The sequence below is a fragment of the Trichechus manatus genome, unplaced genomic scaffold, assembly GCF_000243295.1.
Source record: "Trichechus manatus latirostris isolate Lorelei unplaced genomic scaffold, TriManLat1.0 scaffold00146, whole genome shotgun sequence".
Lineage (NCBI taxonomy): Eukaryota > Metazoa > Chordata > Mammalia > Sirenia > Trichechidae > Trichechus > Trichechus manatus.
The window spans coordinates 3,857,665-3,874,445 of record NW_004444082.1 but is presented as its reverse complement, the minus strand read 5'-3'; the positions used below and the strand labels follow the sequence as shown (position 1 = coordinate 3,874,445).

General features: G+C 40.0%; 1 protein-coding gene across 2 annotated transcripts in view; it reads right to left on the bottom strand.

Moving 5' to 3' along the window:
• Positions 1-16,781, bottom strand: part of RAB31 (RAB31, member RAS oncogene family) — a 128,729-nt gene that overhangs the window by 27,342 nt on the left and 84,606 nt on the right. The gene's annotated exons all lie outside the window — the stretch shown is intronic.

Below are 16,781 nucleotides of genomic sequence, written 5' to 3'. Positions count from 1 at the left end.
GTTATTGATCTCTACTTTAATGGCTATATGGTCAGAAAAGATGCTTTGTAATATTTCGATGCTTTGGATTCTTTTAAGGCTTGCTTTATGGCCTAATATGTGGTCTATTCTGGAGAATGTTCCATGTGCGTTGGAAAAGAAAGTATACTTGGTTGCTGTTGGGTGGAGTGTTCGGTATATGTCTATGAGATCAAGTTGATTGATTGTAGTATTTAGCTCTTCCGTGTCTTTGCTGAGCTTCTTTCCGGATGTTCTGTCCTTCACCGAAAGTGGTGTATTGAAGTCTCCTACTACCATTGTGGAGCTCTCTATCTCTCTTTTCAATACTACTAGTTTGTTTTATGTAGTTTGGAGCCCTGTTGTTGGGTGCATAAATATTTATTATAGTTACGCCTCCTGGTGTACAGACCCTTTAATCATTGTAAAGTGTCCTTCCTCATCCTTTGTGGTGGATATTACTTTAAAGTCTATTTTGTCAGAGATTACTATTGCCACTCCTGCTGTTTTTTGAGTGTTGTTTGCTTGATATATTTTTTTCCATACTTTGAGTTTTAGTTTGTTTGTGTCTTCAAGTCTAAGATGTATCTCTTGTAGGCAGCATATAGATGGATTGTGTTTTTTTAATCCAGTCTTCCACTCTCTGTCTCTTTATTGGTGCATTTAGTCCACTTACATTCAGTGTAATTATTGATAGGTATGACTTTAGTGTTGTCATTTGATGCCTTTTTTTGTGTGTTGTTCACAGTTTCTTTGTTCCACTTTATTTTCTGTGCTGAGGCTTTTTTCTTTATGTATTTTCTTTTCAACTTTTTCATTGTTGTTGATTTTGTATTTGCTTAGTCTTTGTATTTTTCTAGTTTTTTATTTTGACTTATAGGATTGTTAGTTTCCTTTGTGGTTACCTTAATATTTACCTCTATTTTTCTTCTAAGTTTATACCAGTCTTTTCTTTCTTTGTATCGCCTTCACTTCCTTTCCATATGAAAAATCTATGTCTACATTTTTTAAGTTCTTCTTTTTTGTTTTAGTGTTGTCATCTTTTACGTATTGGCATCTGTTTCCCTACTTTCAGTGTTTTAGCTTTGGTTTATTTTTGTGACTTCTCTATCTGGGTTGATATCTATCTGGTTGCTCTGTCCTGTGCTCTGGTCTTGGGTTGTTATCTGATGTTACTGATTTTCTAAGCGGAGGACTCCCTTTAGTATTTCTTGTAATTTTGTTTTGGTTTTTGCAAATTCCCTAAACTTGTGTTTATCTGGAAACGCCCTAATTTCGCCATCATATTTGAGAGACAGTTTTGCTGGATATACAATTCTGGGCTGGCATTTTTTTTTCCCTCAAGGCTTTATATATGTCATCCCATTGTCTAAGGCTGTAAATCTTTACGGAAGCAGACTGCCACATCCTTCTTGCAACCTGACAAATTAAGAAAACCAAACCCACTACCGTCAAGTCGATCCCGACTCATAGCGACCCTACAAGACAGAGCAGAACTGCCCCATAAGGTTTCCAAGAAGCAGCTGGTGGATTCGAACTGCTGACCTTTTGGTTAGCAGCCCAATGCTTAACCACTGGGCTACCGGGGCTCCACCTGGCACATAGTAACTGTTATATCTGGGTTTCTTATTGCTAGGGACTGTTGAGTCGGTTCTGGCTCATAGCAACCCCAAGCACAAAAGGGTGCAGCACTGCCTGGTCCTGTGCCATCCTCACAATCACTGCTGTATTTGACCCCATGGTTACAGCCACTGTGTCAATCCATCTCATTGAGGGTCTTCCTCTTTTTCACTGACTCTCTACTTTACCAAGCATGATGTGTTTCTCCATGACTGGTCCCTCCTGATAACATGTCCAAAGTACATGAGATGAAGTTTCACCATCCTTGCTTCTAAGGTGCATTCTGGCTGTACTCAAGACAGATTTGTTCATTCTTCTGGCAGTCCATGGTATATTCAATATACTTCACCAACACTATAATTCAAAGGCTTCAATTCTTCTTCGGCCTTCCTTATTCATTATCCAGCTTTTGCATGCATATAAGGCAACTGAAAATATCACGGCTTGGGTCAGGTGCACCTTAGTCCTCAGAGTGACATCTTTGCTTTTGAACACTTTAAAGAGGTCTTTTGCAGCATATTTGCCCAATGCAATGCGTCATTTGATTTCTTGACTGCTGCTTCCATGGACTTTGATTGTGGATCCAAGTAAAATGAAATCCTTGAGAACTTCAATATTTTGTCCATTTATCATGATGTTGCTTATTGGTCCAGCTGTGAGGACTTTTGTTTTCTTTTTGCTGAGGTGTAAGGAGCCCTGATGGTGCAGTGGTTAAGCGGTCAGCTGCTAACTAAAGGTCGGTAGTTCAAACCCACCAGATACTCCATGGGAGAAAGATGTGACAGTCTGCTCCCCTAAAGATTACAGCACTGGAAACCTTATGGGGCAGTTCTACTCTGTCCTATCAGGTCACTATGAGTCAGAATTGACTTGATGGCAATGGGTTTTTTGTTGAGGTGTAATCCATACTGAAGGCTGTAGTCTTTGATTCATCATTAGTAAGTGCTTCAAGCCCTTTTCTCTTTCAGCAAGCAAGATTGTGATATGTGTATATATCACAGGTTGTTAATGAGTCTTTCTGCAATCCTGATGCTGCATTCTTCTTCATATAGGCCAGCTTCTCAGATTATTTGCTCAGAATACAGACTGAATAAGTATGGTGAAAGGATACAACCCTGACGCAGATCTTTACTGATTTTAAGCCACAGAGTATCCTCTTGTTCTGTTCAAATGACTACCTCTTGGTCTACATACAGATTCCTCATGAGCACAATTAAGTATTCTGAATTCCCATTCTTTGCAATGTTATCCATAATTCGTTATGATCCACACAGTCAAACACTTTTGCATAAATCAATGAAACACAGGTAAACATCTTTCTTGTATTCTCTGCTTTCAGCCACGATTCATCTGACATCAGCCATAGTATCCCTTGTTTCCCGTCCTCTTCTGAATCTGGCCTGAATTTCTGGCAGTTCCCTGTCAATATACCAACCACTGCAACTGTTTTTGAATTATTTTCAGCAAAATTTTACTTGAGTGTGATATTAATGACATTGTTCGTAATTTCTGCATTCTGTTGGATCAGCTTTCTTTGGAATGGGCACAAATATGGATCTCTTCCAGTCGGCTGGCCAAGTAGCTGCTTCCAAATTTCTTGGCATAGACGAGTGTGCACCTCCAGGGTTGCATCCACACGTTGAAACATCTCAGTTGCTATTCTGTCAATTCCTAGCGCCTTGATTTTCTGAAATGCCTTCAGTGTGGCTTGGATCTCTTCCTTCATTACCATTGGTTCTTGATCACATGTACCTTCTGAAACAGTTGAACGTCAACCAATTCTTTTTGCTACAGTGACTCTGTGCATTCCTTCCACCTTCTTTTGATGCTTCCTGTGTCATTCAATATTTTGCCCATAGAATACTTCAGTATTGCAACTTGAGGCTTGAATTTTTTCTTCAGTTCTTTTGGTTTGAGAAATGCCAAGTGTGTTCTTTCCTTTTGGTTTTCTAACTCCAGGTCTTTGCACATTTTATTATAATACTTTATTTTGTCTTCTTGAGTCACCTTTTGAAATCTGCTGTTCAGCTCTTTTACGTCATCATTTCATCCATTCGCTTTAGCTACTCTGTGTTCAACAGCAAGTTTCAGAGTCTCTTCTGACATCCACTTTGGTCTTTTCTTTCTTTCCTGTCTTTTTAATGACCCTTTGCTTTCCTCATGTATGATGGTCTTGATGTCATCCCACAACTTGTCAGGTCTTAGGTCATTAGTGTTCAGTGCATCAAATCCATTCTTGAGATGGTCTCTAAATTTAGGTGGGATATACTCAAGGTCATATTTTGGCTCTCGTGGACTTCCTCTAATTTTTTTCAGCTTCAACTTGAACTTGCATACGAGCGATTGATGGTCTGCTCCACAGTTGGCCCCTGGCCTTGTTCTGACTGATGATATGGAGCTTCTCCATTGTCTCTTTCCATGGATATAAGTCGATTAGATTCTGTGTATTCCGTCTGGCAAGGTCCACATGTATAGTCCTTGTTTACGTTGTTGATAAAAGGTATTTGAAACAAGTAAGTTGTTGGTCTTGCAAAATTCTACCAACAATCATCTCCAGCATTGTTTCTATCACCAAGGCCATATTTTCCAACTACCGATTCTTCTTCGTTTCCAACTTCCGCATTCCAATCACCAGTAATTATCAATGCATCTTGATTGCATGTTTGATCAATTTCAGACTGCAGAAGTTGGTAAAAATCTTCAATTCCTCATCTTTGGCATTAGTGGTTGGTGGGTATATTTTAAAAACAGTTGTATTAACTGGTCTTCCTTGTAGGCATGTGGATATTATCCTATCACTGACAGCGTTGTACTTCAGGACAGATTCCTAAAATGTTCTTTTTGATGATGAATGTGATGACGTTCCTCTTCAGTTTGTCATTCCCGGCAGAGGAGACCATATGATTCCCTGATTCAAAATGGCCAATACCAGCCCATTTCAGCTCACTATTGTCTAGGATATCTATCTTCAAGCGTTCCATTTCATTTTTGACAACTTCCAGTTTTCCTAGATTCATACTTTGTACATTCCATGTTCTGATTATTAATGGATGTTTGTAGCTGTTTCTTCTCATTTTGAGTTGTGCCACATCAGCAAATGAAGGTCCTGAAAGCTTTACTCCATCCATGTCATTCAGGTCAATGTACTTTGGGGGGAAACCCTGGTGGTGTAGTGGTTACGTGCTACAGCTGCTAACCAAAAGGTCGGCAGTTGGCATCCACCAGGCGCTCCTTGGAAACTCTATGGGACAGTTCTACTCTGTCCTATAGGGTCGCTATGAGTCAGAATCGACTTGACAGCAATGGGTTTGGTTTTTTTTTTGTATTTTGGGGAGGCAGCTCCTCCACAGTCATATTTTGAGCACCTTCCAACCTGAGGGGCTCATCTTCTGGCACAGATCAGACAATGTTCTGCTTCTATTCGTAAGGTTTATACTCGCCAATTTTTTTTTAATATAGATGACCAGGTCCTTTTCCTAGTCTGTCTTGGTCTGAAAGCTCTGCTGAAGCCTGTCCACCATGGGTGACTCTGCTGGTATTTGAAATACTAGTGGCATAGCTTCCAGCATCACAGCAACACAAAAGCTACTACAGTATGACAAAGTGACAGACGATTAAAAAAAACAAAAAATTACACGCACACCAAAAAAAGTTAATACTGGTTATTTTAAATTTGTGTTGCCATTATAAAGAGGGTTTTAACTTCTACTTGATCTTCTACTTGGTTATTATTTATATCTGTTAATAATAACTGACATAAGGCTAATTTCCAAAATCTGAAGAAAACTTATATCCCCACTTTCCTACTTCATCATCTAACATCAGCCACCCATGTGGCACTTTCTCTCTGACTCTAACCACCTAGAGTTGGGTCTTCATGAGTTAGGACTCTGTCCTTCTAGCCCCTGCCAAATAGGCAAACGTCAGCCTCTCTGCTGGTTCTCACTGCCCCCGGTGGATTCAATAATTCACTAGAATGATTCACAAAACTCATGGAGACTACCTATAATTACAGCTACCCATTTATTATAACCAGAAAGGATACAAGCAAACAATGCATCAGGCAAAGTCTGGGAGAGGTCACAGCATGAGGCTTCCATTGTCCCCAGGGACATGCCCCCCTTTCCCGTGTGTGGAATTCTCAACAATCCAGGAAGCTCAAAAAGAAAAATCTAGAGTCCCTCAGTCATTGGGACTTCATGCATATGCATGACTGGGGCCTTAATGCACAGTTATGATTGACCCAGTGAATGAATGAATATATGTAACTGTATCATGCCTCCTCCCTCCCGCCCAGGCTAATTTGCCAGGTGTGGGGCCTGTGAAGCCCCTACTTGCCTGGTTATTTTGGAAAACAAAGGGCACCTTAATTGCTCAGGCTGTTTTCAGAAACCAAACTTTTGGTTAGCAGTGGACTGCTTTAACCACTGTGCCACCAGGACTCCTTATATATTATGGAAGGGTGTTATAAAACTGTTAAGAGCTAGTAATTCTGGATGGGAGAACAGACGACATGCGAGGGAGTGGGGCACCTATACGTCCCACCTTTTGGGCTATCTTGAGCCCATATTGTTTCTGTAATTTAAAGAACTTAAACAATGATGATGAGCAAATTGTGCCACCAAGCTCTTGTAAATTCTCCCAGTAGTTTAACACTTAGTCTCAAGCTGACTTATCAGATACTCTAGCTCAGGAATTTTCAATGACTTTGGCTAAAATCTGCAACCAAACCAAACCCGTTTCTGTCGAGCCTATTCCAACTCATAGTGACTTTGGCTAAAGAGCCCCTAAACCTGACTAAGAGGAAAACTTCCAGTTAATTTTGGAAGCAAGTCTTAATGTCCATCTTGGCTGCTATTTATTCTCTAAAACATTGCATATATGTCAGTTTTCTTTCTCAGTTACAGCAATATGCTCCTGTGGGGTATACAATTAATTTCACCCAAAGAATTCAGTTTGTGGCCCTGGGTGTCTGGGAAGTAATCTCTAAACCCCTGGAATTTTCCCAGTGACTGGAGTTTTTGTTATTCATGGAGGCTCCAGACCACACCTATGTAACAGGTTATACTAACAAGGTGACTCTTGTTGGGTAGGGGCTGGTCCTGCCAGAAAGACCCACCCTCAGAGAACGGGGACTGAAGATTGAGTTTAACCACACGGGCAATAATTCAATCAATCATGCTTATGTAAGGAAACCCCAATATAAACTGGACACTGAAGCTCAGAGATCTTCATAGTTGATAGAAGACACTGGTGCTTGCGAGAGTGACACGTCCCTTTTTGGGACATGGAAGCGCTGCATTAGAACCCCTCCTAGACTTCACTCTATGTATCTCTTCATTTGCATTCTTTTTGCTATAATAAAACTGTAATTGTAAGTACAGCATTGTTCTGAGTTCTAGGAGTCATTCTAGCAAGTTTTCAATTTTCAAACCTGAGGGAGTAGTGGGAGCCAGCAGGTCAAATGCGAAGGGGAATCTGGGGACCTCTGAGCTTAAGGATCAAACCGTCCTGAGGGGGTAATGAGAAAGCCTTGAATTTGTAGCCAGCAGATCAGAAGTGGGAGTGTCACGGAGACTCCCAAGCTCGCAGCTGGCGTTTGAGGTCTTGGGCAGACTTGGCAATCTGGAGGACTATGCTTTAACTTGTGAGGTCTGACCTGGCTCTGAGGGTGCAAGTGCTGCATGTGCAGCTGGTGTCAGAGAGCATATTTAGAGTTAGAGTTGGCATCAAGAGACACAGTGTCTTAGTCATCTAGTGCTGCTACAACAGAAATACCACAAATGGATGGCTTTAACAAACAAATTTATTTTCTCACAGTTTAGGAGGCTAGAAGTCCTAATTCAGGGTGCCAGCTCCAGGGGAAGGCTTTTTCTCTCTGTCAGCTCTGAGGGAAGGGCCTTGTCATCAATCTTCCCCTCTTCCAAGGTCCCTGGTCTCAGCACAGGGACCCCGGGTCCAAAGGATGTGCTCCACTCCGGGCTCTTCTTTCTTGGTGGTAGGAGGTCCCTCTTCTCTCTGCTCAATTCTCTCTTTTATATCTCAAAAGAGACTGACTCAAGATACAACCTAACCCTGTAGATGGAGTCCCGGCTCATTAACATAACTGCCTCTAATGCTACCTGATTAACATCATAGAGGTTAGGCTTCACAATACATAGGATAATCAAATCAGATCACAAAATGGTGGGCAGCCACACAATATGGGAATCAAAGCCTAGCCAAGTTGACACACAGTTCTGGGGGACACAATTCAATCCATAACACAGAGAGACACAACTTACATTGCTCCAGGGCAGAGATTCCTTTTAAAATCCCTTTGCCCTTCCTCATGGTAGCCAGCACAGGGCTGATTCAAGTCAGAGGCAGCCATTCTCATGAACAAACATCTGTTCCCATTCTTTCAAATACACTGCACAGGTGCCTGAGTATAGCAGTAAATGAAAGTTGAGTCTAGACTTCTAGGTTGGCATATTTTCAGTAAGGCTTGAATAAATTTTCATAATTATTTTGTGTCTAAACCTCTCAGCTACAAACTTCCCCTGGAGGACATCATGAGATTCCAGGGAGTTCTGGGGAGGTTAACTGAAGGACAACCATATCTTCCAAGAACGTTTCAGGTAGCTGAGAACAGGTGTAGAGAAGTCCTTGTTTTCCCAGAAAATTAAACACCTAAATTAAAATATCCTAGCCACCAAGAAGAAGAAGACAAAATGAGGACAACCAAGATCCCTGCAACCTTCCTGCTGCATAACAATCACAAACAAGCCTTCTCCAGACATCTCCCAAGGACTACCCAAGGAATAAGGCCATGAATCTTATAGGATGTCATTTCTCAAAGTGTGTTCTATGGACCACCTATTCCAGTAATTATTTGGGGCTTGTTGGAAATGAAGATCACATAAGCATTGTGCCACCAGAGTTCCTAGGGCAGGTACCAGGAACCTGCATTTTAGCAAGCTTGTTGTACATTGTAAAGCTTGAGAATCACTTTTTAGGGAGTGAACTGTAATAAAACACTGAGTTTAATATTTTTGCTGTCTCTCCACTTCATAATCTGACACTATAAAGTCAAGAGTTTGGAAATCTGTATTATGATGACTACACCTCAGGCATAATAAAATATTTATTTCTCAGGCACCATTTCAGAGTGCAAAATAAAACATCAGTGGACTCATGAGCTATTCCATCTTCCTAAAATAAATCTAGTAGGTCATGTGTGTTTTGGCATGTATATTTCTAAAATACCCTAGCAGCAATAACTAAGCATTTTATATTCTGCCAACCTCCTAAAATATAACATTTAATATTAAAAAAATGTTTTCCTATTCTTCTACCCCCTCTTCCTAAGCAAAGCCCTCTTCCAAGGTCAAGCTTAAAATGCCAAGTAAGCATGGCAACGGTGGTCAGGAGATGCCTGTGAAATGTCTGGTGGAATTATTTTTTTGTCCAAACCATCCCACATATTTAACGTATTCTAGCCAAAAGCAATGGAAATTATTCACAACATTCCATCACAATCAAGCAGAGGAATGCTGCATGTTTGCAAAGGCAGTTGTGTGCCATAAAACAGATTCTTATAGCCTTCCCCATTCCCTCACGCAGCCACTGAAATGAATAATAGAGTTTGCTATGTTCCCATTAGCTTGTATTTTCTCTAATTATTCAAGACTTTTGTGTAACACACATATGAGGCAACTATTTTAACAATAATTAAAGCTGAGTAAAAAATGTCTGCCTTGAGCATTATGCTGTTTTAAGAACTATCTATATATGGGATCAAACTGATAGCAGCAACTCGAAAGATTAGATAGGAACCTTAGGGGGCAGTGAGTTTACATTAATGGAGGAGGAACAACTCAGAAAAGGAGGGTGAGAATGGTTGTACAACCAAAGAATGTAACCAATGTCACTAAATGGTACATGTAGAAACTGTTGAATTGGCGTATGTTTTGCTGGGTATATTCTCAACAACAACAAAATAAAAATAATTAAAAAAAAATTAAAGCTGCAAATTCTGTTTATCATACTTATCGATATCTTATAGATACCAGATCCATTTACCTGTGAGGTGGAACTAAAACTGAATGAACTTTTTAAAAATGAAGACTAACTACCACCTCCACAACAAGTATCTAACTGGACAATAACACCTCACAATGATCTATGCACTACAGCTGAAGCAGCTGACATCTGTACCCTGGGAAGAATTTCTGTTCCCATGTGGCCTTGCCTGCTTAATTATGTGTGTCTCCATAACTGCTATTTACCTGAGGCCAAATTCCTGGTGTCAAGTTCAAGCAAGCTGTGTCAGGTTCTCACTACAAACTTAAATGGATTTTTTTCTCCTGGAAAATATCACAATTTGGAATCCAATGAGAGCTGACCAGAAAACATAGGTTCTCTAAGGGATTTTGCCTTTCCTTTGCCTCATAATACCCCTTTCTCCAGATAGAAATTTAGGCTAGTCCCGAAGGGCTCAGAGATCTTTCTTAAACATACAGGGATGTTTTCTCTTTCACTTCATATGCTGCCCAGAGTCTCAGAGTCCCAAAACATAATTTATATTAAGAATTACAGCTGTCTCAGTGATTACTTTGAAGTGGTGCACTTTTTACTTATATTTGATCTGTAACCTGTTTACGCAGTGGACTGAAAGAAGCTTCATCATCACCACCATCGTTGCCAGCAAAATTGCATGCTTACTATGTTCCAAACAGTAGTATAAGTAGTTTATGTTAATCCTCACAAATCTCTGAGCCAAATCAAATAAGCCGCCATTTTCTCTTAGAAGTTTGGAAATTATTCTCCCTCATGTTCACACTTCTTAATGAGACATAATACAGCATGAAGGTCAAGAACACAGGCTCTGGAGCAGACTGCCTGGGTTTAAAGCTGGGTCCCACACCTTTTAGCTACATGACATGGGACAAGCTCCTTAATCTCTGTGTGTGTCAGTCTCCTTGTCTACATGATGGGAGAATGATAGTAACTTCTTCATAGGATTGTGAGGAGTAACAGGCTACAGAACAAATGTAAGTAAAAAATGTGCCATTTGAAAGTAATCACTCAGATAGCTGTAATTCTTCATAGAAGATATGTTTTGGAACTCCGAGACTCTGGGCAGCATGTGAAGGGAAAGGGAAAAGATGACTGCAAGTTCTGTGAAAGTCTCCAGGAATAAAAGCTTACCACTCTGCTTAATCATACAATAGTTGACGACTTTTAAAAATATCACTCCCTCACCCCCAGAGAAGGCTAGAATGAATCATGTGATTCTGGATTAGAGTCAGAGATAGCAATATGAACTTATATTTATCTTAATATAAATATAGGTGGATAGATATGAAAATAATTATAGATATACACATGGGTTAGGATACATACACATATTTCCTAGCTCTGTTCACTGAATGGCCTAGAAGCAATGACACCCCAGTAGCAAGGAGCACACCCAACACCCAGAAATTTGTTCCTAGTACCATTCTCCAACAAAAGAAACCAATGCTCCATGTAGAAATGGCTGGTAAGTGCTGGAGCACAGAATATACAAGATGAACCTGGAACATCTTGCTGTGCCAAAAAGTAAGGAAGTACTAAAAAGCGATGGGGGTATGTCAAAAGGTCACAAGAGCCAACAGAAAGAGCTCCCAATGGCCAAAATGGAACAATTTGAGCAACAAATTAACGTAGTATTGGAATATAACCCAAAGTATAAAATACTATCCATGAGTCCATACTGATATAAATGATTGAATAAACAAATAAATGAGGGAGAAAAGACATATCTCCTTGTTGAATAATTACAAGTAATTTATGAAGTCACTCCATCCTCAGGGGGATGGTACACAGCTCTCCACTTCTTGGGTGTAGGCTGTCCATAGCTACTTCCTTCCAAACAGGACAGTATGGAAAGAGGGGCGGGTGCGTAACTTTACAGTGGAGAAACCTGACAAGCACTACTTCAACCAGGTGACCAATGGTAACATCATCAGTGATGGGTCATGTTGATAGCATGTACCCTTGATAAGATATGATGAAAATGACACTTCACTTCTGTTGTCTTCCTTGCCAAAACACACAACCCTAATCTAATCATGAGAAGCACATTAGAGAAACCTCAAGTGAGGGACAGTCTACAGAATACCTGACCAGTACTCCTCAGAACTGTCAAAGTCATCAAAAACAAGAAAGACTGAGAAACTGTCACAGCCCAAAGGAGCCTAACAGACATGATGACTAAATGTCATATGACATTCTGGATGGGATCCTGGAACCAAAAAAAGGACATTAATGAAATCTGATTTAAGAATGGACTTCAGTTAATAATGGATTATCAATACTGGTTCCTTAGTTGTGACAACTGTACCACAGTAATGTAAGATGTTAACAGTATGGGAAAATGGATGTGGAGTATAGTGAGACTCTGTATTATTTTTGTAACTTTTCTGTAAATATAAAACTATTCTAAAATTAAAAGTAAATATTTTTAAAATCATCCAGAATCCCTCTAGATTCCCCTCCACATACATCCTTTCACCAAATGTAGACATGGGCACAAACAACCCTCTAATCTTCACTAGCCCACAACACACACATCCACATTCATACTCACACTCCCATAAAATCTCTGGGGCCAAAAAATCAGTTGAAGAGATTCAAGACCATACCACATTAACAAGACTTGTAATAAAATTGTTATAATATAGTCAGTGTAGAACTGGTATAGGGTAAATAAGCAGGCCAACGGAACAGAATAGAGAGCCCCAGAACAGTCCCTGCATATATGACACTTGATATGTGATTGGGATGGTACTGCAGATTGGTGGGGAAAGAATGGACTCTACAAGCAATGATGCTGAGACAACTGGATATCTATGCGGGAAAAATTGGGCAGCATATATAAAAATCAACTCCAAATTATATAAAGACAGGTGAAAAAACAAAACTATAAAGCTTTTAAAAGATAATTAATATAAGGGAATGTCTTAATAATCGTGGGGGTATGAAAAAATTTCTTAAACAAGACTCCTTTTCAATTAAAAAAAAAACTGTAAAAGGAAAAAATGATTAATTCTGTTACATAGGAACTGGGGACTTCTGATGATGAAACGACAACATAACAAGTAAAAAGATAAGACATAGGAGGTGGGGCCAAAATGGTGGAGTAGTCAGACACTTCCTGTGGTCCTTCTTATAACAAAGACCTGAAAAAACAAGTGAGTCAATTACATATGACAATCTAGGAGCCCTGAACATCAAAGACACAGTTGAGGAGTCAGACTGAGCGGCAAGGGGAGGGAGAGACAATTCAGAAGCAGTGAGGATTTGCCAGACCCGACCTGGCTGGCACCTTGCAGACTGCATCGGCTGGTGTGCACAGGCTGAGGCAAGCGGTAGCGCTTAGGATGCATTTTCCACTTTGGGAGAAACTGAGCAGCAGAGTCTGCTCAAGCCTCCAGAACCAGGGAGAAGCAGCTCTGAAAAAGCAAAAGATAAGTACAAGCATCTAACCTACCGCAAGGATCAAAAAAACCCTTTCCCCCTCTGGGAAGTACCTCTCTCCCATTTACCTGCCCCCTCCCTGCTCTGCTCCGGGTCCAGGTCTGGCTTCAGTGATGGCTGCACCCCTGGGCCAGAAATAGGACCCATCGCACATCCCAAGGCATTCTCCCGGCTTTGGAGAGGGAACAAACTAACAAACAGGAAAAAATAATCTGCCAGCCCCCCTAAGCCAGGAAGTCAGGGCAGGCACAGCCCCTTTGCCTAGGCACAGGCATACGGGTTCCACAGACTTTGATATGCCTTTCACCCCTGCCTAGACCTGTGTGGGCCCATTTCAACAACATAGGCCCTCATTAGCACAGTAAAACACGGTATATACCTGAAGCCTATTTTCAACTGCAACAGCTAAGGGGGGGTTGGAGATTTGTGACATTTGACACCGCCCTGCCCATTAAGCAGGGTTTTCACCTACCCACACACCAGGGGCCTGAGGACTGGTGGCTCCACCTACTCCACCTAGACACACACGACAGGAGTCCAAGAATAAGTGGTGCCTCCCAGCCTTACAGCCAACAGAATTGGGTGCCCAAAGTCCGGCTGCAAAACTCACCCACTTACACACTCTAGGGAACAGGGACATACCTTCCATCCAGGCACTCAGGGTGGCCGTCAGTCCCCTGCCTTGCTCAGTACACAACCCCCTACTGCAGCCAGATACTTGTGCCTACTCGAATCACCCCATCCGACTAGGACTGTAGGTGAGAACCTGCACCACACACTCGGTGACCGAGCTGAAAATGCCAATAAAAGCAAATGGACTCCTGGGCTCATATACCTAGTAACAACTCTAACCAACTGGTGACAGGATGCGAGAGTTTCAAAGATGCCAATAATCAAAGTAGCTCACACACCTAGACTATTAGGGCATACCAAAACAAAACAAGAAGCTAGGACACAGTAAGCAAACATAAAATAAATAAGTATAATAACTTATTGATGGCTCGGAAACAACAGTCAATATCACAACATATAAAGAGGCAGACCATGATGGTTTCAGCAAGTGACCAAAACAAAGAATCAAAAAACCTCCCGGAGGAAGAGAACTTCTTGGAATTACCAGAAGTAGAATTCAAAAGATTAATATACAGAGCTCTTCAAGAGATCAGGAAGGAGATCATGCAAAACACTGACCAAGCAAAGGAACACACAGAAAAAGCAACAGAGGAACTTAAGAAGATTATACAAGGGCATAATGGCAAAGAATCCCTAGAGAGACAGAAAACAGAAATCCAGAAGATTAACAACAAAATTTCAGAATTAGACAACTCAATAGAAAGTCATAAGAGCAGAACTGAGGCAATGGAAGTCAGAATTAGTGAGACTGAAGATAAAGCACTTGACACCAACTTATTTGAGGAAAAATCAGATAAAAGAATTAAAAACAAATGAAGAAACCCTAAGAATTATGTGAGACTCTATCGAGAGGAAAAACCTACGAGTGACTGGAGTACCAGAACAGCAGCGGGGGTGGTGGTGGGGATAACAGAAAATGCAGAGAGAATTGTTGAAGATTTGTTGGCAGAAAACTTCCCTGATATAGTGAAAGATAAGAAGGTATCTATCCAAGAAGCTCATCAAACCCCATGCAGGGGAGATACCAAAAGGTATTCATCAAGGCATATTATAATCCAACTTGCCAAAACAAAAGATAAAGACAGAATATTAAGATCAGCTAGGGATAAAGAAAAAGTCATCTACAAAGGAGAGTCAATAAGACTAAGCTTGGACTACTCAGCAGAAACCATGCAGACAAGAAGGCAATGGGATGACATTTATAAAGCCCTGAAGGGAAAAAATTGCCAGCCAAGAATTATATATCCAGCAAAACTGTCTCTCAAATATGATGGCAAAATTAGGGCATTTCCAGATAAACAGAAGTTTAGGGAATTTGTAAAAACCAAACTAAAATTACAGGAAATACTAAAGGGAGTCCTCCAGTTAGAAAATCAATAACATCAGATAACTACCTAAGACTAGAACACAGGACAGAACAACAAGGTATCAACCCAGATAAGGAAGTCATGAAAATAAATCAAAGCTAAAACACTGAAAATAGGGAAACAGAGACATCAATATGTAAAAGATGACAACATTAAAACAAAAAAGAGGGACTAAATAATGTAATCACAGAACTTTTATGTGGAGAGCAAGTCAAGGCTATATCAAGAAATAAAAGATTGGTTTAAACTTAGAAAAACAGAGGTAAATATTAAGGTAACCACAAAGGAAAATAACAACCCTACGCATCAAAATAAAAAACAAGAAAAACATAAAGACTCAACAAATACAAATTAACAACAATGAAAAGGATGAAAAGAAAATACACAAAGAAAAATGACTCAGCACAGAAAATTAAGTGGAACAAAGAAACTGTCAACAACACACAAAAAAAATATCAAAATGACAGCACTAAACTCATATCTATCAATAATTACAATGAATGTAAATGGACTAATGCACCAATAAAGACACAGAGAGTGGCAGAATGGATTAAAAAAATACACATTCCATCTAAAAACATGATCAGTCTATATGCTGCCTACAAGAGACACATCTTAGACTCAAAGACACGAACTAAAACTCAAAGGATGGAAAAAATAAAGCAAACAACACTCAAAAAAGAGCAGGAGTGGTGATATTTACCTCTGACAAAATAGACTTTAAAGCAAAATCTACCACAAAGGATAAAGAAGGACTCTATATAATGATTAAAGGGTCAATACACCAGGTGGATAACCATAATATATATTTATGCACCCAAAGACAGGGCTCCAAAACACATAATAGAAACTCTAACAGCATTGAAGAGAGAAATAGCTCTACAACAATAGCAGGAGACTTCAACCCATCACTTTCGGTAGAGGATGGAAGATTCAGAATGAAGTTCAGTAAAGACACGGAAGATCTAAATACCACGATTAACCAACTTGATCTCGTAGACATATACAGAACACTCCACCCAACAGCAGCCAAGTATACTTCCTTTTCCAATGCATATGGAACATTCTTTCTCCAGAACAGACCACATATTAGGCCATAAAGCAAGCCTTAACAGAATCCAAAACACTGAAATATTACAAAGCATCTTTTCTGACCATAAAGCCATAAAAGTAGAAATCAATAAAAGAAAAAGCAAGGAAGAAAACCAAATACATGGAAACTGAGCAACACGTTGCTCAAAAACTACTGGGTTATAGAAGAAATTAAGGACCGAACAAAGAAATTCACAGAATCAAATGAGAATGAACACACATCCTACCAGAACCTTTGGGACACAGCAAAAGCAGTGCTCAGAGGTAACTTTATAGCAATAAATGCACACATCCAAAGAGAAGAAAGGGCCAAAATCAAAACATTAACCCTACAATTCAAACAAATAGAAAGAGAGCAGCAAAAGAAGCCCTCAGGCACCACAAGCAAGCAAATAATCAAAATTAGAGCAGAAATTAATGAAACAGACTAGAAAAACAAATGAAAGAGTTAACAAGATCAAAAGCTGGTTCTCTGAAAAGATCAAAAAAATCAATAAACCACTGGCAAAACTGACAAAAGAAAAACAAGAGAGGAAGCAAATAACCTGAATAAGAAATGAGATGGGC